The sequence below is a fragment of the Vulpes vulpes genome, chromosome 13 (assembly GCF_048418805.1).
Source record: "Vulpes vulpes isolate BD-2025 chromosome 13, VulVul3, whole genome shotgun sequence".
Lineage (NCBI taxonomy): Eukaryota > Metazoa > Chordata > Mammalia > Carnivora > Canidae > Vulpes > Vulpes vulpes.
The window spans coordinates 99,151,712-99,176,692 of NC_132792.1; the positions used below are offsets into that span (position 1 = coordinate 99,151,712).

Sequence of the window (24,981 nt, forward strand, 5' to 3'; positions counted from 1 at the left end):
CTCCTTGAAAAGTATCATTATGTGGAAATACTGACTACTTTGGTTTCTTAGTATGAAATACAAAATATGTGAGAATAAAATAGCCATACTAGTGAGATAGAAAAGTTTGCATTTAAGATAAGCCACATTAATTTATGGATCACAAAATCATAATGTAAATATAATTATAATGTCTAAATTTTTTAGATTGTTCTCTGTCCATTTCATTTCATTAGCCAAATAACTTATGAATATAAACTACATAAACTGTAAATTATCATACAAATGAAATAAACATTTAAAAAAACAAGATTTGTAAAAGTTCTCTATTTAGCAAGAGAAAATAGAGGAAAATATTAAGTGTGCAAGAAGAAATTCATAGTTTTAAAAGTACAAAAGAGTAGAAGTTTTCAGAGCCTAATTAGGAGGGTGAATGGTCTATGGCTCATAATTCACCAGGTAGCCTTCCCTAACTTGTTAGTAATGCTTTTGTAAAGAGAAAGAGTTTTTAAAAATACAAATAAAAATTACTGCTAAAAACATATCATTGCCTTGTCATATTACATATAAATTGAGGCTCGCTTCAGGCTGTACTGAGTGGCCACTCATGCTATCACTGCCTGAGGATGTGTAAGGAAGGCATCCTGGCCCTCCCCACAGTCTGCTGCCTTTCAGAATACGTGGAAGCCACCATCCCACAGCCCTTCCCCTTGCCATTACCAATGGAACTTCTCTTACTGAATCTTGTCAGAAAGTACGACTTTTGGAAAACCACCAAGGTAAGAAGTAGGAAGTCAATGACAGCATTATACATTCTGAACATAAAGAACTCTAGGTGATTTCTGTTGACATTGCTGAATGGTCAACCCACTTTTTCCTACATTTAGTGATCCCAAATATCAAAGACGTACTGATGAGGAAGGGGAAGATGCTATTTTTGACTTAGCAGGGCCACAGAAGATAAAGGCTATCTGGATCACAGAAATGATGTTGCCATGGATTATCTTCTCAGCTGTAGGTTTAAGAAGAGAATTGGACAGAGATTCAAGTAGACAAGGAAAATACAGACATTCAGTCTGTCAACAAATGGTGATTCTGGAGAGATGGCTCCTGATTAGAAAATGAAATGAAAGAAAAAGAAAAGAAAAGAAAAACATTAATAAGGCTTGAGGGGGAAATGTCACTGAACAAGGAAAGTTAAATCACCTTGTCTCTGAAATGCTCAGAAAAACTATGAAAAGTATTACAGATAATAAAACATTAGATATTTTTTGGCAGTCTCAATTGAATTCATGAATCACAAAATGAAAAAACAAACTGATGAAAAGCAAAACAAGAAAAACAGAATGGCATGCAAAGGGAGAGAGGTGAGATTGTGAAAGACTGCAGTTAATATTAAACATCAGATTAAAGATGCATTGGAGGGGCACCGGGGTGGCTCAGTGGTTAGGTGTCTGCCTTTGGCTCAGGTTGCGATCTGGGGTCCAGGGAGCCTGCTTCTCCCTCTGCCTATGTCTCTGCCTCTCTTTCTGTGTGTCTATCATGAATAAATAAATAAAAATTTTAAAAAAATAAAGACGCGTTAGAGGATTTAAAATGTGTCTTAATGATTGATGATGAGGCCCCCTAGAGCACAAGGGACCTACTACAAGGAAGATATTATAGTACATGGTAGTGAATGAAAAATAAGGACATAGAGAAATTAAATAATAAATAATTCCATCAATAAACTTGATAGTTTTAAAATTAAAAGTCTTAAGCTATTTCATAAAAATTAAGGAGTTATAGGTGGGAATAGTGGCAGATAGAAGATCCCAGTGAGTGAAAGAGTTTTCAAATACTAGTAGAAAAATTTGTCATTGACTGAAAGAAAAGAAAGGCAATCATTAATGAAACAGGAATGTAATAAAGAACTTCCTAATTTACGAGAGGAAAAATGAAATAAACTGAAATGTAATCAAAGTGACAAGAACAAAGAACGTTAAAAAGAGGGAAAATTAAGGGCAAATAGGAAAGTAAATAGAAGAATATTACAGCAAGAATCTTGGCCATTACATTAAATGTGAACTGACTGAATTCACTTCTGAAAGGACAGGTCCTCCAGATAGGTCAGAATCAAAGCACAGCTATATGCTATTTACCTGGAACTACTTAAAATGAAGTAATAAAGGAAGGTTGAGTATAAAAATGGATTAAAACATGGCAAGCAAATACAAACGAAAAGAGAAAACAGAGCAGGCATGGTTAATACCACACCAGGTGATGCTTTAGATTAAAGGCATAATATAGGATAAAGAGGAACACTGTAAGGATACAAAGTCATATATGAAGGAAATATCACAGACCTTAGTGCATGCATACCATGTATCATCACACCTAAATATATAAAGTGAGTACTATCAGAAATGCAAGGTAGACTTTATGCAATTGCAGTGTAGTATAATGCAAGGTTAAATGTTATAATTAGTCAAATGTCATAAATAAAAATTTTTGATTTAGTCAAATGTTATATATAAAATATTGTACACTGAATTAGATATGTAATATAAATAAAAAAAATAAGGACCTAGAAGAATTCATTAATATAATCAGGGAACATAGAACTTTACATCTAACAGAAAATGTATAGTTTTTGGTTGTTCATGGAACATTTACAGAACAATCCGTACTCTGGTCAGAGAGAAAATCATAACAATTGCTCAAAAGTTGATATTTCATAGGTCTCTATGTCTGATCATAGTCCAGTGAAATTAGAAATATATAAGAAAGTTGATCTGGAAAAATCCAGAAGTATATACTATTATTCATATATCATATATTTATTAAGTTTAATATAAGAAAATAGGTGGTATTTCAATTATGTAAAAAAGAATTATTTAGTAAATGGCACAATTGGCCATCTACCTAAAAGAAAATAAAACTGGAAAAAAAAATAAAAAAAGAAAATAAAACTGGAAGTCACATAGATGTAATTTCCAGATAAATGTGTTAATGCAAAACATAAAATAATAAAATTTGTACAAGAAAGTTTGAAGAGATTCTTACTTAGTTGTAAAATACAGAAAATTATAAAAGACAACATAGATACAGAGCAAAATATCAAAAGCCAAGTCAATAAATGATGTATTTTGAAAAAAATTGGTAAAGCAAATAGTCATAGGACTAATATTTAAATTTACAGAAGCATTACATCTCATGTTGACAAGGAAATAAACCAATGGAATATTGTAAACAATTCACAAACAAGCAGTCTTGATGGCCAAAAATATAGAGAAGCTCAGTCACAAATAGGAAAATACAAACTAAAAGGATTAGATATCTTTTTATAGCCAACCGAGTGGCAAAACTTAAAAGACTGAGAACATGTAAGTGAGAATGTGAGAAAATAATGTAGTGGGAATATGAAGTGCTTGCACTTTCTGGAAATCAATCTAGCAGCATTTCTTAAAATTAATAATTGGCATACTTTCTGACCAGCAGTCTCATTCTTGATAATGAATCTCCTGGAAAGAAAATCCTAAAGAATATGAAGCTATTCAAAAGAGAATTGTTAAATAATGCTGGCTTATCTGTAGGGAATAATATACAGCTATTAAAAAGAATGAAGTTAAGGTATAGTAATTCATCTTTGAGAAATTTCCAGGAAGTATTTTTTAAGCAAAAAAAAAAAAAAATACAGAAAAGTGTGCAATATACCTTTTTTTTTTTTTTAAAAGAAAATGAACAACAACAATGGAAACCCTGTACATGGAGGAAAGTACGAAAGGATGCATTCCAGGTGTTAAGATGTGTTATTGGATGGAGGCAGGGGCTGATGGATTAAATGCTTGAACCTTCCTTCTTTCATAGCTGGTGAACATAACAAAATAATGGATCAGTGATCCGGTTCAGTCACATTTTTTTTGACTGTCAAAATGTAGGTAATACACCTGCATACATTTAAAACAGACTACTCAAAACCAGTCACAGAGTTTCATTTATAAAACAGAGTATTTCATCCTCATGAGAAGACATTTCTTAAAAGACATAAGGATTTACTTTCAAAAGTCCTAGCACACCCTCTATTGGTCTGGAAAATTAAGTGGGGCAGGGAGTTTTTTGTTCTAGAGACTAAAAGTCCTGCAATTCTTTATTGTTTACTCTTTTTTTTTCCTCCCTCTGCCTCCTTGTCCTTTACTCTCCCTCAGGATGAAATTAATGGTCAGCTGCACCTGTCCATCTCACCCACTTGGTTAATTTAGAATTAAAATTCACTGATTCAGCAACACTGTGACTCCTGCAGTTCTAAAATGATAGCAATAATTCCAATTAAAAATCGAACTATTCCTGGATGTATTATCTAACCCATAAACCCCTTTTAGAAAGATAATTAATGCTTCTTCTTGTCTCTGAGTTTTCAGTATCTGTGTTAATAATAGCTTTGGTTTTAATCATTTATTCCTATTAAAGAGCAAAAATAGGCAGAAGGAAGAAAAAAATTTTGTTATTTGTATCTCTACAGTGAAATTGCTTGGAAAACTATCAAAGTTCCTTTAGACTATTTAGATTAGGGACAGTAGGTTTTCTGGGAAATGAATGTGAATCAACAGATAAAGTTGGGAAATTCACTATGAATGTTTTTTTTTACATTAGTCCAGTGAATTGAGGATATGTATTTGTAGATATGCCTGCAAATCCTTATGTATTTGTAAGAATATGAAAATGCATATGCTTCAAGTATACAAATCTCCAGAATGAGAACAAACTGACATTTTTTAGTAGCTCACAGCAGTACTAGGATCCCTTGAGTGAACATACCACTCAACAGAGTAGATCTTTATTTACAAGTATAGTCAGACAATAAATAGTATCTCAAGCTTCTTACAAAGGAAACAGGCTCCTCATGCTTCAAATATATTTACACCTAAGAATTAGGCTGTCCTTATTCGGGAAAGATTCTCGGTTCCCTTCTTGAAGGTAATTATTTTTATCCAGACTGAAACCAATTAATCAACAAGCTAGTTTTCTCTTTTCATATTTACTAATAAATCTTTGTCTATTTTCATATTGTTAATGATTTGCGTTATTTAGGATTATTTCTATCTCTTGTAAGAAACTATGGTTAGAGTTTATTTTCTTATTGTATTAATTCTTTGTCTTTTATTATGGAATTTTAAGCTATTTATTCTTATAATGCCTGATATGCCTAATCTTAACTCTGAAATTTTGTTTCTTGATTAAAGTTTTATTATTCCTTCATGTTTTCTTTATATTTTATCTTTTGTTACGTGGACTGTAGTTTCTGTTTGTTTTTAGAGATTTGCATTATTATCTACGGATTTTGAAATGAGGATACTCTTGGTTTTTAGAACTTCTGTGGGACACTTTAAGTTCCTTAGAAGTATGCATTTCTTGTTGTAGTTGTTCTCAAGTCAAGTATGAAACATTCTTTTGATACTGCCAATATAAACCTAGGTATTTAGGAAATATTTATATTCCTTTATAATAGTCTCTTATTTCTTTTATTATTATAATCTGGAATTTTTAGCATTTACAAGGACTACTTTTGGTATTCAACCTAATTTTACTTCTAACTGATTTAAGTGTCATTTCAAAATTATTCCTTCTAGGACTCTGAATTTTTACTTTGATCTTCTATCATTTGGCTACAGTGTGTTTTAGAGTAATTTTCCTGGAAAATTTCCTGAAAGAATGTCTGCCTTTTGTCTCTATCCCTAAAACTTCTGGGTATCGATTTCTTGTGGCACAATCCTTCTCTCCTAGCCCTGTGGCTCTAGAGTTCTACTTTCCCTTGATATCTCAAACTGCAGGGAAATATATAACTGATCTGGTTTTTGTTCCCTTGTAGGAACTTTTCTAGATGTTTTTACTACAAGATTTGATTTTCCTCATAACTGAAAAGGAAAAATCATACTGTGTGTTGAATGAAGCATGATTCTCTTTTTCCATTCTTTCCAGCTATAATATGAGCATTTCTGCATGTATATTTTAGGTCTCTTTTATTTAGAAATATTTTTCTTTCATTATATCTATTATTATTTCTTTTTTTCTTATTTCTCCTATTTCCAGTGGTTTTAAACATTCCAAAAGAATACAAAATAAACACAAATAGACAAATAGGGGGATATTCAGTTTAATCACAGAAGTTCATTTAGAATAATTTAATGCACAAATCCTGTTGTCAATATTAATATCTGTTTCATCCTCAGAACTGGTAGCCTAACTGCCACAGTATTAATATGTTCACTGTCTACATTCTTTCTGTCTAGACTCCAGGTTTGAGCTCAACCCTTTACTGGCTATTAACTAGCTTATATGGATGGTTTCTCCCTGGAAGCCCATGAATGCTCTCTGTATCTGGTGTCCTGGCTTTGGTCAGATCTATAAACAACTACTCTTTCTTTGTTTTGGACTTTAACTCCAGGTTAAGGATAGACCTTAACTCTAGCTCCAATATATCTTCATTATTTTGTCATATTCTTCAACTCTTTCTTATAAAATTAGTGTCCCCCAAACTCACGTCCATAGAAGAAAGGATCATACACAAAATATCTAGATAATTTAGAAGATCACTAATTCGTTATAAACTATGAAAAAAATGAGTAAACACAGAAAATACAGACATAAGACTGCCATAGGTCATGTTTCTTTAGTCTGATTGAATGCCAGGTTGTAAACTGTAAGTATACTGATATTTTTATAGGTGAAAGGTCGAAAAAAATACATAAAACCTTTCCAACTTTGTCAACCTTTCTTGTAATCATGAAGTGATAAAAGTTGAAGCTATATTGACAATCATATCTCTTTCTTCAGACACCAAAAGAGTACCTGCAAACTTTGGAACTGGATGAAGTACACCTTGCTCAATATCCTACCCTTAATCTACACACAATTCCATCAAAGCTCCAGGAGCTGTGGTGAGATACCAAGTAATACCATGTATTCATTGCTCTAGCGCCCCATTTCAACCATGCTATACGTGAAAACTTCAACCATGCTATACCTGAAAACAACAGTCAGCCTATTCTAGGGATTTTGTTTCCCCAAATACTCACCTTCACCTCCAAGTTGCTAATTTTGTAAACTCCTCAGGGATGGGCACTTTGTCTTCAGTATCTTCAATATAGCATTTGTTCAATAATAAGCAAATCATGAAAAAAGAAAAAGAAAGGGAAGGGAAGGGAAGGGAAGGAAAGGAAAGGAGAAAGAAGAATGGAAAAGGGAAAAGGAAAAGGAAAAGGAAAAGGAAAAGGAAAAGGAAAAGGAAAAGGAAAAGGAGGGGAGAGGAGGAAGAAAAGAAGAAATAGATGTTGGTCCAGATTCATATCCATCTTTATCCTATACCCATATTCACTATATCAAAAGTGAAATCCTTGGGTGAATTAAAGTTGAAACTATAGTGCAAAGTTCTTCTCACAAACATGTCTATAGCAGGTGCATACTCTCTTTTTGTAACTTTGCTTGGTTCCCTGGAGAAATTTCTCTCAAGAAACATACCTCTCTCAGATATATGAATAGACCTGGTGCCTCTTTCCTGAGCCAAGTAGAGGAGGCCCTGATGATTCTGGTTGCTGTCATCGCCCTCAAGACAATTGCTGTTCTATTTTAACCTCAGTCCTTCCAAGCACTTTGGAATCGGAGATAACCACAGAGTTCCCTGATGTATTGAAGACTGCCCAAATTCTTTCCCTTTTGTTCTTACTCCTTGGCTGACTGAGAACACTGTATCCAGCCTGTCTCCCTGTTTCCCCCATGAGATTTGAGATGACTTGTCGAAGAAAAACAACAGTGAAGAGAATAATTAATGATCCTTTGATGCCTGCCAGCTCTGAAGAGGTACTTACCTGTGGGCTTTCAAATGTTCCATAATTACTTGACAGTACCAACTGCTTGCTCATCTTGCCAAGTTTCCACATTTCCTTCAGATTACTATTGATGGTGTAAATACCTGCTAGGTTCCCACTGCACGATAGTTCAATCTATTCAGGTAATTCTTCTCCATTAAAATGATCATAATACATGCACAGTATGCTTCAGAAATATGTAATTATGGTGGTATTTCAAATACTTTCTCTGAGAGGTTTGAGATAACCATAGACATCCTATGAGATGCTTTTCTTTCTTCCACTTCAACACATAAAGAAATTTAGAAGACTTCTCTCTTGAACAGACTTCAGCTTTTCTTTCAAATAAATTCAGAACTCTTTCATCTCATTTTGCTAAAGGCTGGGTCACTGAGGAGGAAATAAGTTAGTCAGTGTTCTACTAAACTTGGCTACTACTTTCTGAAAGATGAATAATACAAAAATACATAAGAAAATAAATGGGGGCTCCACGGGGCTAAGTATGAATAGGCATAAAATATGTATGTCAAGGCCTTCTTGATTTCTTAGGAGTCCTTGATATGCCCTATGCTTCGCTCTAGACCTAACTAATAAGCACAGGTTAACACCAACAAAACGAGAGGTAAAGTATAGGATGGGGAGGCAGATCAAAAGAATAGAATTTCTAATCTCAAGTAATTACTATTTATTTGGGCAACGTAAAAGGCCATTCAGAGAAAATCACTATGAAATTTTGTTTCATTTTATTTGAAAAAAAGATTTCTTCCATAAACCTAATCATTTTCTCAGCTTTCCTATCAAAAGACAGAGCAAAAAGTTTGTATAAGAAAAAGGCATATTTTCCAAGATTAGTTGAAGCCAGGGAAAGTGGTGCAGTAGAAAATGCACTAACATGGACTTCAATAAACCACTTCAAATTTGGCTGTGGGTCACAGACAAGGTCCTGGTTAAGTCACAAGTGTTCTAGGAAGTTGGACTAGATAAACAAGAGGTGTATGAGCCTTGCTGGAGCCATGGGCTCTCCAAGAGTCTGAAAAAAGTTATAGGTCATTTCCCTCTACCCCATCAAAGCCACACAGACCTGCAATTAAACTTTCTATATTCAAGGATCACTGGCCCCTTGGATCTCTGAGTGTTCCATGAGCACCTACCCTCAGTAAGCATAAGGTCATTCCAGATCTCAAAGTTATTTTACATTTTTTAACATCTTGAGTCATTTTATTTTTTTAAGAATTTTATTTATTTATTCATGAGGGACAGAGAGAGAGAGAGAGAGAGAGGCAGAGACACAGGCAGAGGGAGAAGCAGGCTCCATGCAGGGAGCCTGATGTGGGACTCGAACCCGGGACTCCAGGATCATGCCCTGGGCTGAAGGCAGCACTAAAGCACTGAGCCACCTGGGCTGCCCATCTTAAGTCATTTTAAAGTCTAACAAGGAAAGTTACCTCTACATTATGTTTGCTTGCTGAATGGGTCAGTTGTTTCCCTCTGCTCTTGGATGCAGAATAAGCAGAAATATTATGCTTATAGATGCAGAATAAGATGACATCCCCAGCCCTAAATAGTATTATTGCAAAGTTTGCTACCTTCAAAAAAAAAGGCTGATTGTAATGAGTATAGTTCAATGCAGCACTTCCCCTCTCTGGGAAATGTGCTTTACAAAGCAAGTCCTTTGGAAGTGACACTAGATCACAATATGTATGAAGACAGTACTGCCCATCAGAAGACACTACCTATAGGTCTACAGCTATGTCAAATAAGCTGGACTGGGAGAATGATGATGGCCAACAGCCCTTACAAATCACCAAACCTTAGCACCTGCTAATAATTGGCACTTACTTCTTGTTGGAAAAATCTATGACCAGGGTGGGTGTTAAAAGATGCATCTGCCTTCCATCCCCTCTGACTTCCAAACGATATTATTATTTATAAGTAGATTAATGAAGTGATAGAATTCAGTTTCCTCTGACCCCAGAAGTGTCCAAGTTTCTAACCGTCTGAAACTGATATTTTTCTTTTTCCAAATGCTTCTGTTCATCGATAATTCATTTTTGCCCTTCTGAGACACTGATGAAATTCTAAGTTGCATGCAAATTCTGTATATATACTTGGAAAATGTGCATTTCTTGAGAGCAGAAACTAGATTCCAAATGACAAATAGTTTCCTCTCTATGTCAACTTCTATTGATTGGATTGAGTGAGGTTGCCCAGAGCACAGAGTTAGGAGGATTAAAACAGTTCCAAGGATGGAATTTTGTAATCAAGTAATACCTGTCCAAGTGCAGAAGGTCTTTTAAGGAGCCTAAAATGCACCAGCCTTTTTTCAGAACCTTTGGCAGAGCCACTGCTCACCCATAGTACATGAGCATTACAGAAAGCAATAGTAGTTGAGCAAATGGATGATGGATAATGCAAGGAAGGTAAAACAACATACCTAATATCTCCATTAAAATCTCTATTTCTTGGGATCCCTGGGTGGCGCAGCGGTTTGGCGCCTGCCTTTGGCCCAGGGCGCGATCCTGGAGACCTGGGATTGAATCCCACATCAGGCTCCCGGTGCATGGAGCCTGCTTCTCCCTCCGCCTGTGTCTCTGCCTCTCTCTCTCTCTGTGACTATCATAAATAAATAAAAAATTTAAAAAAAATTTAAAAAAAATCTCTATTTCTTTGCCCAATTACATTTAAGAAAATGCATAATATTTTGTCTATTATTTTTAAATATATTATCTATGAATTTCAATATACCTAGAACATTTGTAGAATACACAAAAAACACTTAGTGATTATTGCTTGGGAGTGAGGACACAACCTCACCACTCCACAGTTGGTGGAAGTCTTTTGTTAGGAACATAATTTCTGTAGGAGGGGCCTCACCACCTACATACTGCTTTAATAGAATATGGATTCTGAGAGAGTTAACGCTGATATCAAATGTAATCCCTAGACTTTGACCTCCTTGGCAAGAGGGGTATTTTGACATTTTAGGACCCTACCCACTTTCCAAACTAAAATACTTAGTGTAAGTTTGTTGAATGAATGAATGAGTGAATCAAGCAATCAATTAACCAATCAATGAAAATACCTTAGACATGGTTCCTAAATTATAACTATGGGCCACCTCAATCCAAATTTCTTTCTTGCTTCATGGCAATCAGGTAGACCAGAATTCATATTTTGTCTCTAGGCTTTGGGACAAATTCCTAAATTTTTTGAGTTTCAATCTCTCTATAGTGAAATAGGGATGAACTCCCTTTTGCACAGTTGTTGAGATTGCATTCCTCAGAGCACCTCCCTAGCTCAGAGCCTGGTGAAATGCAGGTACCACTATTGTTAATTTTTTATAAGTGCCATTTGATTCTTTCAAGGCTTCCTTTTTTCCCTCTCTTTATTTAAATGATGTGATAGGAATTTAACAACAATGAAATTCTGCTAAATGTTATTATTCAGCTCCTGCTGGGTGATAAACTGTCCCAGACTTGGATTGTACTCCCTTTGAGCACTTACAGAAGTGGATGACAATAATTTAAAAGACAACACAGCTGAGCTGATTAATCATTTAGTGCCCTACACTGAATCACATGTTTCCTTGGCTTCCCTAAGGTGCTTGTATATTTCCTAATACCCTTCGTGTGACACTTAATAATACAACACCATGTTTGCCCTTCAATAGGAAATCTCATTTAATTATCACATTTTGAGAGGGACAAAAATAAGAAAGTGAGGTTTTGGGAGTGAATGCCGTCCTCATATATATAAAGATCTAGTTTCCTATAATCCCTTATTATTTTGAACACAACATAAATCCTAAGTGACTTTTAGTTCCCATTTCTTTTTTACTTTAAAATATCACCCACATCATATTTTCTGGAATGACAGTCTTTTTCTGTCTTTACATGTTAACTGTTTTTTTTTTCTAAGTTTATCAAATTTTTAAAAGAAATACTGAGAAAAATGGCAACATTTGGTCTAATCATACCCATGTTGAACCAAATATTGCATGCCTTCTTAAGTTGTTTTTAAAGCCTAATAGTCTGAAGTCTAGACAGACATTTCAGTGATTAAGTAAACCATTCAATCAATTCCGTTTAAATAAATTAGATATGACTAACCCATTCTGATATCCCTAACTCAGCTTACTCCTTGTCCAAACATGGTAGGCACTAATAAATATTTATTGATTTGAGTTGTTCTTTGAAGTAAAGTGTACTTAGGCTGAAACTAGAGCAAGTGATTTTGATAATGCATGTGAATCGCCTAATAGCTCCTATTAAATCCTTTTCCAATTCATGTGCACCTTTCTCTGATTAGTGAGTTTCATTTATTCCTGTTATATTATTGAGCTTGGATTTAGATGCAGATTGGCAAATTGCTTTCCCAATATCTATGATCTATTTTGTGTTAATAACTACTCATTGGACTTTAAGTCATTTCCCTTTTGCCGTTGTTCTAAGCACCTTTCCACAGTGAACCAGTTTAACATATTATTTATAAATGACTTTAGAAAAAAAAAAACCCACACAAAGAAGAAATACTATGGATGCCAATGAGTGAATGCTTCATACCGGCAGGTGTGATTCATTAATAAGTGAGTTCACTTTGAAAGGGAGATCATTAATGTTTTCACTCCTATGAGACAATAACTCTGTAAGAATTAGATTTGATCAAATAATGATTAGATGAGTTGTAGGAGGATTCAGATTAACTGTGAAATTATTACTTCTGGGAATCTGATTTAGCACTTTTTAATTTTTAAATATGAGAGTCTGATATCTAGGAGATCAATAAGTCTAAGGAAAGAATAAGATTAAGATAACACCCAGTGTGTTCTTCTGTTAGCAAGGAAGAAGGTTTTTTATACACAACCATAATTATACAATTACTCGTTTATCAAAATAGCCACATGTTGGATTATTTCTCTTGACCCTTTATATTTGGAATTCAGTAAAGCCACCATGAAAGCACCAAGAGGGATATATTTCCATTACATAATCAACATTTAGTCATTGTAAACAAAACAAATTGTAAAAGGTTTTTTCTGTGTGACATAAATATAGAATTGCTATCCAAAAACTGAAGTTAGAGTTGGTTTTACAAAATTCAGTTCCAAAGGTAGAAAAATGTATAGTTGATGTACATGAAACTCAGATTAATTTTCTTACTTTCTCTTTCTGAAGAATTACAAAGAATAGCACATGTATCCTTATAGTATTCTCTGATAACTTTATGATCACATATAAACAATCAATATATCACTGAGACCCAGAATCCTATAATGCTCCTATAGCACTGCACTTAGATGCTGGCAACTGGAGCATTGCCCAGGGCCCCACATTTAAGGACCCCTCAGTACCTGGGGTCATCCAAGGCCAGCAGTGCCACCCAGGTGGGGTGCCCCAAGCCTGGACAAGGACCCACATTGTCCTCAGTCCTGATTTCTAGGATGCTCTCTGAGTGCTCTCCAAGAGCACCTCCATGCTTACCTCCATATATGCGCTGACCAGATGACCTATGATGTTCATGTCTATGGAGTCATCCTTTTGGCAGGCCCAGATTTCAGGGGACGCCAGAGCAAGCAACCAGATCACTCTGGTTCTCTGGCATTGTATTTTTTCACAGGATCATGAGATTGGCCCTCAGAACGGTGCTGACATGCTGATTTGAGGGAATCTAAACCATTTCAGACTTAAGATAAGACTTGAGCTATGGATATAGGCTCATGTGTGACTCTGGCCATCCATATTTGGAATTCAGCATTGCCTCTGGTCTTCCACACCTGGGGATATAATGTAGTGCCAGGCATTCCTGGATGCTCCCTGCTCCCAGGGCAGGCCCCACCCCATTCACAGCCTCCACACCAAGCTTCAGGCTCTCCTGTGGATAGATGCACTATTTCCTCCCAGGGCTCTTGAGGCTATTGTTCCACATACCAATATACATTGCCAATCTATGTACTCTCTTGTCTCTGATCCATGTGGTTGTTGCACTTCTCTACAGACTGTCCTAAGTGGTGCTAGCGAAGGGATGGACATTTCTTGCACAAATATAGGAGTCCTTCTTTTCTATCCATTATTTTATATCTTCAGCAATAAATCACTACACCTCATCAATGCCCATAATACACACATTTAATACTGCATGTTTTAGGTGGAACTCTCAATAGGCAGGGGCCTGGCCAAAAAAAAAAAAAAACTGTGCCCAAGGCCTCACATGCCCTAGCAGTGGCCAGTGGCCATGAGGTCCTAAATTTGGAAAAGATTTTTATCTATATCTTTATGCAATGCAAAAACTGTTAGCCAGTGTTTGTCAAGTCTCATCAGTGTCAAGTACACTGAGAGGAAACTTATCATAATCTCATAAATCAAGTAGTTATATTTGGGGTCAGTGTCTTAGTCAGCTGGGTCTGCTTTGACAAAATACCATAGACTGGGTGGCTTAAACAACAGACATTCATTTCTCACAGTTCTAGGGGCTGGGAAATCTGAGATCACGGTGCCAGCATGGTGGGGTTCTGGTGAGAACTCTCTTCCTGCCTTGCAGATGGCTTTTTTCTGTATCCTCACATGATTAGGGGAAGGGGACAGGGACAAAGAGATGGCATGCATGGGAGCAATCTCTCTGGTCTCTTCTTATAAGAACCCTGATCCTGTGATAAGGGCCTTATTTTTATCACCTCATCTAAACTTAATTAGTTCCCAAAGGCTCCATCTCTAATTACCATCATGTCAGGAATTAGGGCTTCAGCTTATAAATGTGGGGAGAGGGTTTAGAATTAAGTCCATAAAAGTTGGTTTTCAGTTATGAGAACTTTGTTCCTAACATTAAACCAGAACCTATCTTTGCATCACATCCTTATGTTGGGGAAGAACAATCTTCCTCTAGCCTCTTAATAGAAGTTTCCAAGGGCTTGCAAATTAAACGAACAAAGAGATCAGGCACATGATTTTTATCAGTACTTTGGTGCACAGGAGTTCACAGAAAAAAGTTGAAACTCAAAGAAGCAGTTGAACTTGGGGGGCATAAGGATCCTGTTAACAAAGGAAAGGGAGTTTGGACTTTAAGGGATGATAAACTGTGGAGAAATGACCAGGAAATAGTAGGGAGCTAACAAAGAGAAGGGTGTTCCAGTAAGGTCTCTTAATGCAAACTCAGCTGGCTATTGGCTTCTATGCTAAGAGTCTCTCTTTCCCTTCTGGTATGGGTGAGGGTATGGAGTATCTTCCTCAAAGGGAGTTTTGTGTCCTGCTTTTAAGCAGATAAGGGTAGAGAACTCTTCCTACATTTGTTGATTTTCATTTGCCTTCAGGTCAAAATAATCCTCATGCCAAAGTATCATATTTTAAGGTGGCTTATTCTGGTCCCCTTCACCTACCACGGTGGCCCCAGCTCTCACCGCAGGCACAGCTCAGGCTCACAGCTACCTGAGGCTTTTTTAAAAAGTTAGATGACTAGATTCATGCCTCAGGGATTTGGTTTGATTTGGTCTGAGTGGAACCAGAGGCAGATCTGTTTAGAAAGTTCTACTGGTGATCCTAACGTGCAGCGAAGCTCCAGCAATTCTGCATAAGAAGATCACAGTAGATGTATAGTAGATCATCTGAGGAACTTTAAAAAACACATCAATGCTGAGGACCTACCAAAAACTAATTAAATAGGAATTTCAAGAGATGAGGCCCCCAGATTGGTCATTGGGAATTTTATAAAATCTCAGACATCTCTCATCTGCAGTGAATGTTGAGAACTACCATTCTAGAGCAGTTTCAGCTGGTGCTTTTACCTCTATGTGGTAAAAACGCACAATCTCTTTCATCCGAATTGACGGATTCCTTTAAAACGGTAGACACAAACCTAATCAAAAATCCCATTAAATGCCAACATTTGTTACACTTGACCTATGAAATGTCATAGTTCTTGTATTGTTCAACCATAAATTCCAATGGATCTTAATTGTGTTGGTTCACTATTTGAGTGGACCTGCCCACAATCCCCTGAAAAGCAGAGTCTTCTTAATTTCATTGTCTCATGTATCCCTACACAGACCCCATAGGGGTCCAGAGATGCCTTCAGAACTGTGCCACAGGGAGATTTAGGATTATGCCAGGCAAGTTTCTGCAGCCCCTTCCCTGCCTGCCTTTACAAAGCAGGACCAGAACTGTAAAATCACCCTCCAGGAGTTGGGAGGCATACTGGCCTGGCTGCTAAGTGGAAAATGGGAGCTGGCCGACTTAGAAGAAACACAACCAAATCTCAGGCTGGTGTTTATCCAATCGATAAATGCCAAGGCTCTTGAATAACTGTTGTTTAAATTCATTTCTCAGTGGCAGAACAAAAGGAGCGTAATGAAAGCAACGCCGCTGTTAGAGGATCATTAGAGACAGTAAGGAGAGAGCAGGCTTTAAGATCATCACTCTCAGGGAGACAACATCCAGACCATCTTTTGGTTCACAATAATATAAGTAGGCAGTGCAGTGGGTAGGCAGGGCCATCTGTTTGTCTCTAGAAAGATTACGTAGAGGAGGACAATCAATAGCTTCATGGCAGAAAATCTCCCTGGTTTGTGCAACCCTTATTGCTGATTCTTTTGTCACTGATTTGGGTTTTGGTAATAGGAATCTTATCCAGTGCCTTTCAGTGTTAGTATTTTAGGAGCAGTTAAGCCAAGCAGAAAGGCCACAGATCAAGCCTATTGTCTGTTGGCAAAGGCTCCATTGAACCCTAATGAGCAAAGGAATCTAGCAAACAAAGAATCCTTAGTGCTTTGCTCAAATGAATCCTCTACCAGAGGCCAAGGGAGTCATTTTGATGATCTGAAAAGGCAGTGATTAGAAGGTGCATCTATTATGAACCAGAAAGAAAAAGAAAGGAAGAAGGAGCAGAAGGGAATAAGAATGAAAAAAAAATGTAAAAAAGAGTAAAGGATGAAACTTCTCCACCTGCACTGTTTACTCAAGAGTCTATTGGCAAAAATTTGAAAGATAGCCTAGAAACGTACTGTGGAGTGGCCCACAGTGTCCTCGTCTGCACGAATGCAGATTTGCTATTCATCTTCTCTAAGGAAGAGATGAGCGAGTGAGCATCCGTTTTCAACTAGACTTCACAGCACTCTTGACAAGTGAGAGAAGGAAGGGAATGTTCGACTTTGTCGTACAAATGGTTATCTTTTGATGCCTGTAACTTCTAGAAATCAAATGATCTTTTCTCTAAAATTGGAAGCATTCTCCCCCTCCACACACACACCTTTTTTTGTTTGTTTGAATTTGTAATCTCTGTTTTGGCTTTTCCCTTATTTCCTCCTCCAACCCCAGGGACCACGACTGGGACTGTTTGATGACATGTGTGCTTTCACTTTTGGAGTCAGGCTGCAGATAAAAACTGGGTGTTGTGATATTCCAAAATGATGAAGTAAAAGGCACTTAATCACTGAAATTCACTGAAGCCAATGTATGCATAATTCACTTCAACCTGGAGAAATGGAAGCTGACCATCATCGCCAGGAGATATTTGTCCATCCAGACACAGGTAACAAAACAAACACAAACCAGCAAAATAAACAACTACAGAAATAATCATCCACACCATCTACAGAGTGCTTACCATATGCCAGGAAAAAGACAAGCTTATTTAATATCTGCAGATATCCTGAAGGATAAAGCTATTTTTATCATTTTACAAGTGACAAAACTGAAGCTAAGAGAACTGAGGTGTTTGCTAAAAGTCACACAGCTACCAAGCCCAGAGATACCCTGGATAAGGCTTGCTGGTGGTAAGCTCCACTCCTGTAGCGTCTTCTCTCTTTGCTGCCAGGGTTTTTGCTTGATCACTCTCTTCTCCTTCCTACAGAGATGGCCTCCCAAACCTGTCCCTTCTGAAAGGCTGAGAAAAGGTCTGCCTATTGCTCCCAGGTTATGAAAAACTGAGGACTTCACTTAGACTAAAAAAAAAAAAAAAGAAATCTTATTCAGTTGAAATGTCTGGTTCCTTCTCATCTGATCCATTTATTTATTTTTATTTTTTGAGACTGTATTAATTTATTCATTAGAGATACAGAGAGAGAGGCAGAGACATAAGTAGAGGGAGAAGCAGGCTCCCTGCGGGAGCCCCATGAGGGACTCCTGGATCCCAGGACTCCTGGACCATGTCCTGAGCTGAAGGCAGATGCTCAACCACTGAGCCACCCAGGCATCCCTCATCTTATCCATTTAAAATAACTTCCTATAAAGATCTATGGAAAGAAAATGGCAATGAGTTAAAATGGCATGGTCATCTTAGAGCTAGCTTCACCATTCTTCTCAAGAGTTCTACGAAAGCCATGGCAAACTCACTTCTGCTTCAAGATCTGACCACATTGGTACAGCCTGGAAGAAGGACCACACTCAGAAATGTGAATCTCATGTAGCCTTCCTCAGGAAAATCATACATTAAGCAAACTTAAATGTCTGATCAGATGTTAGCAAGCAAGGAGTTTCACATTGCTGGACCTGTGACATAGGCAAAATCTTTGGTTCCTCTTTGATTTTACTCACTACTAGGGTTGCCAGATTAAGCAAACAGAAATACAGAATAGACAGTTGAATCTGAATTTTGGAAAAACGATGAACTATTTTCTATTATAGATAAGCTTAGATTTCAGATAAATAATACATAATTTTTAGTATGAATGCTTTTAATCTGTGTTGCCTGTGCAATATTTGGGGCATTCTTTAACTAAAAATTTTTTTTATTAATTTTTTTTATTTACTTATGATAGTCACACAGACAGAGAGAGAGGCAGAGACACAGGCAGAGGGAGAAGCAGGCTCCATGCACCGGGAGCCCGACGTGGGATTCGATCCCGGGTCTCCAGGATCGCGCCCTGGGCCAAAGGCAGGCGCCAAACCGCTGCGCCACCCAGGGATCCCTCTTTGACTAAAAAATTATATTAAGAAATTATATATTGTTTCTCTCAAATTTAAATTGAACTGGACATCCTATATTTTACCTGGCAGCTATAGGGCTCAGTATGATTATGGAACTGTTGGGCAGGCAGGGAGGACATTTGGGAAGTGACACGGGTACAGGTGCATCCTGCCCTGTGGTTACACCAGAGCTGCAATTATAACTCTGATGGGGTAGAAAATGACCTGGCTCAGCCCCAGAAAGCTCATTTGCATTGTGGCTTTGACCTCCCTTGCAAGGGATGGCTGCCATGACAATTCTGGTAAGGACTATACAGGGCTAAAAATCTCCCCTTCCTGTTCTGTAGAAGACCCTCAGATGACTGGAGGCAACCTCAGCCAAAGACTACCTTAGCTATGTCCCCAAACTCATACAAGCATAGAAGAAAAACAAACCTAACAACCCCTACCTCCTAATCCCTGATGCAGTTGCTTTCCCTGGCCTGCCCATTCTCCCACCTTGAGAGCATATTCCCACTTTAATAAAACCAGGCTGTGTGACTCACTGTACTTCTGTCCTTGAATTCTTTCTCATGATGCCCACTAGAACCTTCCAGTAACAGAATCTGGAATGAGCTACTTGTGTAAATAGACTTTTATTTGCCTTTAAACTAAAAAATAAAATTAAAACACACAGTACTAGGTACATATTTTTTTCTACAATCTATTCTGAATGCCATGTGAGAACACTGGAAGGCCTATCAACTGGTTTTGCATTTTCTTTGTAATTATATTGTGATTTCTTTGTCATTTGATAGGAATTTCATTGTATAAATTTTGGGAGAATATTCTTTAGATACATATTCATTCATTCTCTCAACACACATTTATTGAGTCCTAACAACATGCAAGGCCTTTAAGTGGTAGGATACGGACTCCAGCATGAATATGAGCCAAGGATTACCTTTAAGAAACCTATTGTTCAACCAAAAAATAAAATACAAAACCAAAATCATACTATAGGCAGTATTTAAAACAAAAACAAAAACACTTCTATCCAAAGAATGTAAGTGCCTAAGAATTCAGGGAGGAATGCATCACTTTTGCCTGAAGTTAGAGGCAGAGGCTGGTTGGCACAAATGGGCCTCCTACCCATGTTGAAAAAGGAGACAAGTTGCCATCAGAAACCAGTTCTTACAATCTGGCCACTTTAGCACTTACTCACTTTTGCTGCCTAATATTTCACATGAATGGCAAATTGGTACATTAATATTTTGAATATAAAATTATTTTTAAGATACAGAATGGCCAGGGCCTTCAGTGACCATTTAGTGGTCCTTCCTTGTTTTGCCTGGGTGGTTTGATTTTTAATGTCAAAGTAGTTAGCCTTAAGTACACATTAGTCAGCTTCATCATGTTCCATCATTTTGCCACAATCAACGAAAACTGTTTTTATAGTTGGGCCTTAACTCTATACCATTGTTTCTGCCTCACCTAGGAAAGCCTACTTATTTTCTCAAGACCTGTTTCTTGTTTTGTTGGTTTTTTATCCATGGAATGGAAAATATATATCTTATGTCTCCTATCTTCCTACCAGGACTAATAATGAATGCAGTGTCTGAAAGATGCTTCACTGACCCTGGGGATTCTCAAATACTGAGGGCCCAGCCCAGTCCAGCTGCTACGCATTCCTCAGACTAGTGTTAGTTATGAGGGGCTGTGGGCCAGACATTTTGACTCAAATGAAAGTGCCTTTCCCAATGCACAAAACTGCTGTTGTCTGCACTTTTGCTATGGGTCTTGAAGCTTTGGCTCCTCTTGCTTATTGGGTTTACAGTGTGTGAACCAGGGCTGCAGAGAGAAATTGCTGCTGTTCTCATTACCGTGTGTGTGGATTTGGGCTCCAGCTGAAGTCTTTGGTTCGTTGATTTCTGTACCAGAATCCATTTCCTTCTGCCCTCTTCAATTATTGCCACTTCTTTTTGTTTACACAGCTCTGAGAGACTCCAAAATATAGGTCATTAATTCTCTCGACATCCTTCCCTGATAGGAGAAAAAAAAGATTATTCCATGAATATCAAGAATAGACAGGCAATGTTCAAACATCTCTGTATTTATCCTTCATTTTAGCCAATCCCATCAATGCTTTAATACAAAACAAATCCCTGGACACTAAGAGCAGAGCTAACGGGCAGACTTTCACAGAAGAGAATTCAGAGAGGTCAACAGCTATTTACTTCAAAATATCATTTTCCTACCAAGGTCGAGCCATCTCAGGGGTCAATGGACTTTTACCGGGAAGCCTCTAGGGGACAATTTCAGTTATTCTGTTTTCCTCCATGTGACATTTTTCCTTATGGTCCATCAGGAATGAGTCATGGTCACATTTCACTATGAACTCAATTTCAACAAACATTTTTTTTTTTGCTTTGGTGTTATTACAGTTAAATTTTAAGTATTGTGCACAAAGCTACTGTCAGTATTTGCCTTCCAATTAACTGATAAAGCCCCTTGGAATTTCACTGTAACACATGAGAGACATTGGAGGGAAAACCTTGTTTGGAAGGCAAGTTTCACACGGTTGCTCAGTGACAGTTGGGATTACCTTGTGTTCCAACACAATTCCAACCGAGAAATCTTTGTCATGTTTAATTGACAGTTTAGTGTTATAATTATGTATTAAGCATATTTACTCCAGCCGAGCATTAAGGTAAGTAAATACTTAGCTTTGTCCCTTGTAAGAGTTAGGAAAAAAACATGCTAAATATCCCCTTATCTACTTACAGATAGGTTGTCTGCCTGTCTTCTGGGAAAGGCATCTAAAGTGTTATGTATGGGATCAATGTCACAGCACTGTGGCTTGCCACTTGGGATCCACCAAAGCAGGTCCTTTCTCTGCTTAAGAAACAGAGCCTGATCTTGATCCTAATGACATGGGTTTAGGATTACCTAATATGTTTAAATGCTCCTCTCCTGGTCTTCCATCTTCTGCATAATCCTATCCAATTCTTATCTCCTAAGGGTGCCACTCTTGCTTACAATGAGACAGAGTGTCTGTCTTACTGGAGATGTTTGCCTGAGAATTGTGAATTCTTCCTTGTAAAAGTTTGGGTTCTTTTTTTTTCTTTTTCCGACATTTATACTGTTAGAGAAAAAGAGAAGACAGAAAAGGATGACTGTGTGATTTTTCTCCCATTGTCTATCATCTCTCTATTTTTAAAACTACACCTTTTCTCCTGGGAAAAGGGAAAGTGCCTTCTTTGCATGGCTAAGTGTGGCTATGTAGAGGTCAGCCTTGAGTAGGAAGTTATAGCTTTTATAAAGTAGATGAGAGTCCCTGCAGTGCGCCAGTTTTTAATATTGCTTTTTTTCCTCTATCAAGATAAAAAAAAAGTTTCTTTATATTTGTGAGTGAATAGGGTTGCATTCTTATTCATGGGCTCCCATCTCAAAAACCTTTCAACTATCAGCACTGGGGTAGATTTTCATCTTTTGCTGTTGCTATATGGACAAAGTAAATAAAATGAGATAATGATGCTTAAGAACTGTGTAACGTTAAAAATCATTATGGTGCAATTATTATTACTGTTATCATCACCAAAGGAAAAAAAACACCCCATTAAGATGATGAGATTTTTAGTGCCTGAAAACACCACCAATGGGAAAGTCTAAGCTTTTCAAGAAGGAAATAAATGTAGAGATTGAGAGATTTGTAAAAGACACTCTAAATTCCCGTCTCCTTCCCTTCATTGTCTGCTTCTCCACACACAAACATTTGCACCAGTCACTAATGCTTACCATAATCCCAGGATTTGCTCTGCTGAAGCTCATCAAAATGCAAATACTATTGAGAAGGGTGACACTTTGCAGAAACCACCATCTATCAACTCAAATTAGTTTACAATATCTGGCTAGAAGAACTGTGAGTAAATGAGGCAGAGGGACTGACCTAATTGACTAGATACTCGGGAGAAAGGATGATGGGGGATCTGCAACCTAAGACACTGGGCAGTGATTCAGATACTACTGTGGGGGCATCTGGAGTCATAGCTAAATTCTGAGCCCAGAGTGAATAGTGAAAGGGACCAGAGGCAGGGTCAGGAGAAGAGCACCATGGGAAGTGAGTGAGTGAGTAAGTTATAAGGGACACTCACCGAAGCTTCCTTAGGACACTCTGGCCATGTCTCTCAGTTTCCAAGGATAGGCATGAACAGGCCAGTGGCAAAATGTGGGGCCATTTCTCTCACATTTATGAGACCACCTCGATGAATCAGCTAAGGTAAATCTTTATTTCTGCAAAAGTGCACTGTTAGGAAAATATTACTGTATATCATCTGGTGATCTAACTGTTAGATCTGGGAATTAATCAGTGAGAAACAATCACCTCTGAATGTCTTTGCTGCTGACTAAATAAATGTAAGATAAAATTAGTACAAATGGGTAACAAGAAATGATTTCCATATTTTACTGACAAGTAATGTTAGGAATCATTATCCTAATGGCTTATGAACTTTCTGTATTATCAAATGACATTCTGGAGTAATATTATGATCAGGAAAAGAATTTTTCATCCCTGCATGACATAAGCAAAGAGGTTCTGTACTGTTTTAAGCATACACACATACACACACACATGCATGCTCGTACACACACACACACACACACACACACACACACACATAAAGCTGAGAACAATTTCACTATCCCTCTGCCCAGAGAATCGCTGTTTTCTTTATTAGAACAAAGAGAAATGTAAGCTTACCAATGGACTACATATTCAGAAGACCCTGAAAAGCCACAGTCATCACTATAAAGTTTTTTCTTAGTAAGTTCCATTAAGGTGAGATATTTGCCTTTATGACTTAAAGAACTGTCTGTAAAAGATACTCTGAACGATGGCAGGGTAGGAGCCTGAAGACAAAAAGAGTGAAATGATACATTCCTCATCCAGGATAACCATCCTGCTAATAACAGGGCATAATTCAGTGCTGTAGATGGTAAGGTTATCAAATGGTAGAGTCTTTCCAAAGGAAGGGTGCAGCACTAAGGCAGAAAGTGGAACTGAGGAAAGTCAGAATAAATGTGACCCTCTGCCCTCCATCATCAGGATAACTTCTGAATATGTATCTCTGAGAGAGACCTAGAGTTTATAAGTGGGGCCTTCAGCTCCTCTAAAGTCTAAGTGGAGAGAACTGAGCCAGAACCCTCTCATTTGGGGCCAGAAGTAAGCTCAGGATGGTGGTGGATCAAAATGAGTATTTTGGAGAGAGATTGGCCGGATGAAAGAGAGAGCAACACCAACCCGAATGATTTTCAGGGAGGAGGTGTCTCAGTGGGTTAAGCATCCAACTCTTGATTTCAGCTCAGGTCACAATCTCAATGTCCTGAGATAGAGCCCATATGGGGCTCTGTGCTCAGTGCAGACTCTGCTTGAGATCTTCTCTCTCCTCCTTCTGCCCACCCCCAAATAAATAAATAAATAAAATCTTTTTACAAAGTGTTTCTTCCCCTAAATCCTGAGCCTGGGTAGGGGTGGCCTTGGCAGTAGGGGACGCTTGAGTGGGGTGGAGTGTCAACAAACATGATAATGTGGAAGCCCATGCCCCAAGGTCCCAGTGATAGAAAATAGACAGAGGAAATAAATAGGTAAGGATGTGACCCCCAATCTAATAAGAGAACCAAAATATTTTTGTTTTAGTGGAAGCACATAATGCATTGCTGAATCTTAGCAAATAGGAACTTAAAGTTTCAATAAAGAAATAGAAAACAAAGTAAGTCATTGACATAAAGGAATAGAATTATTTAGTTGATAAGCTCAATACATATAATATCCATCAAATAGAAATTATATGTTTTTATATATATCAAAGAAATATTTGTGAAAAAAAATGATCACATCCTGGTCTACAATGGAAACTTTAGCCAACATTTCATAACTGAGATATATTTTTTTCCTGGAACATAGGATCTGATTTTTTTAAAAAAAGTTAGGAAGTTAATCATTTTTAAGTGACTCAATGCATAGGAACTCCTGAAAATTAGTAAACAGTCTTGCAATTTACACTTAGAATAAAGAAGGCTCTACAAATGAGAAAGGGCTTTCCATAAGCATGTTTAAGTGGGCCCTTTCTCTTCACCTGCCTGTGAAAGCCATAGATCAGTGGGTAGTATCCTGTGGGGCCTGAAAGGCTCAAAAGGTGAACACATCTTCCAAGGGAACAGCCCTTGGGCCAATTATCTCAGGGCACAAAACCAGAAAAGCCCAGTACATTTGAGTCTGCAGGTAC

At 37.5% G+C, this 24,981-nt stretch overlaps 1 long non-coding RNA gene across 1 annotated transcript in view; it reads right to left on the reverse strand.

Annotated features, from left to right (window-relative positions):
- LOC112911447 (uncharacterized) overlaps positions 1-24,981 on the reverse strand; it is a 171,550-nt gene that overhangs the window by 11,378 nt on the left and 135,191 nt on the right. Inside the window, exon 2 of the long non-coding RNA XR_011996213.1 lies at positions 20,578-20,737. This is a non-coding gene — a long non-coding RNA (uncharacterized lncRNA). The remainder of the gene's footprint in view (positions 1-20,577; positions 20,738-24,981) is intronic.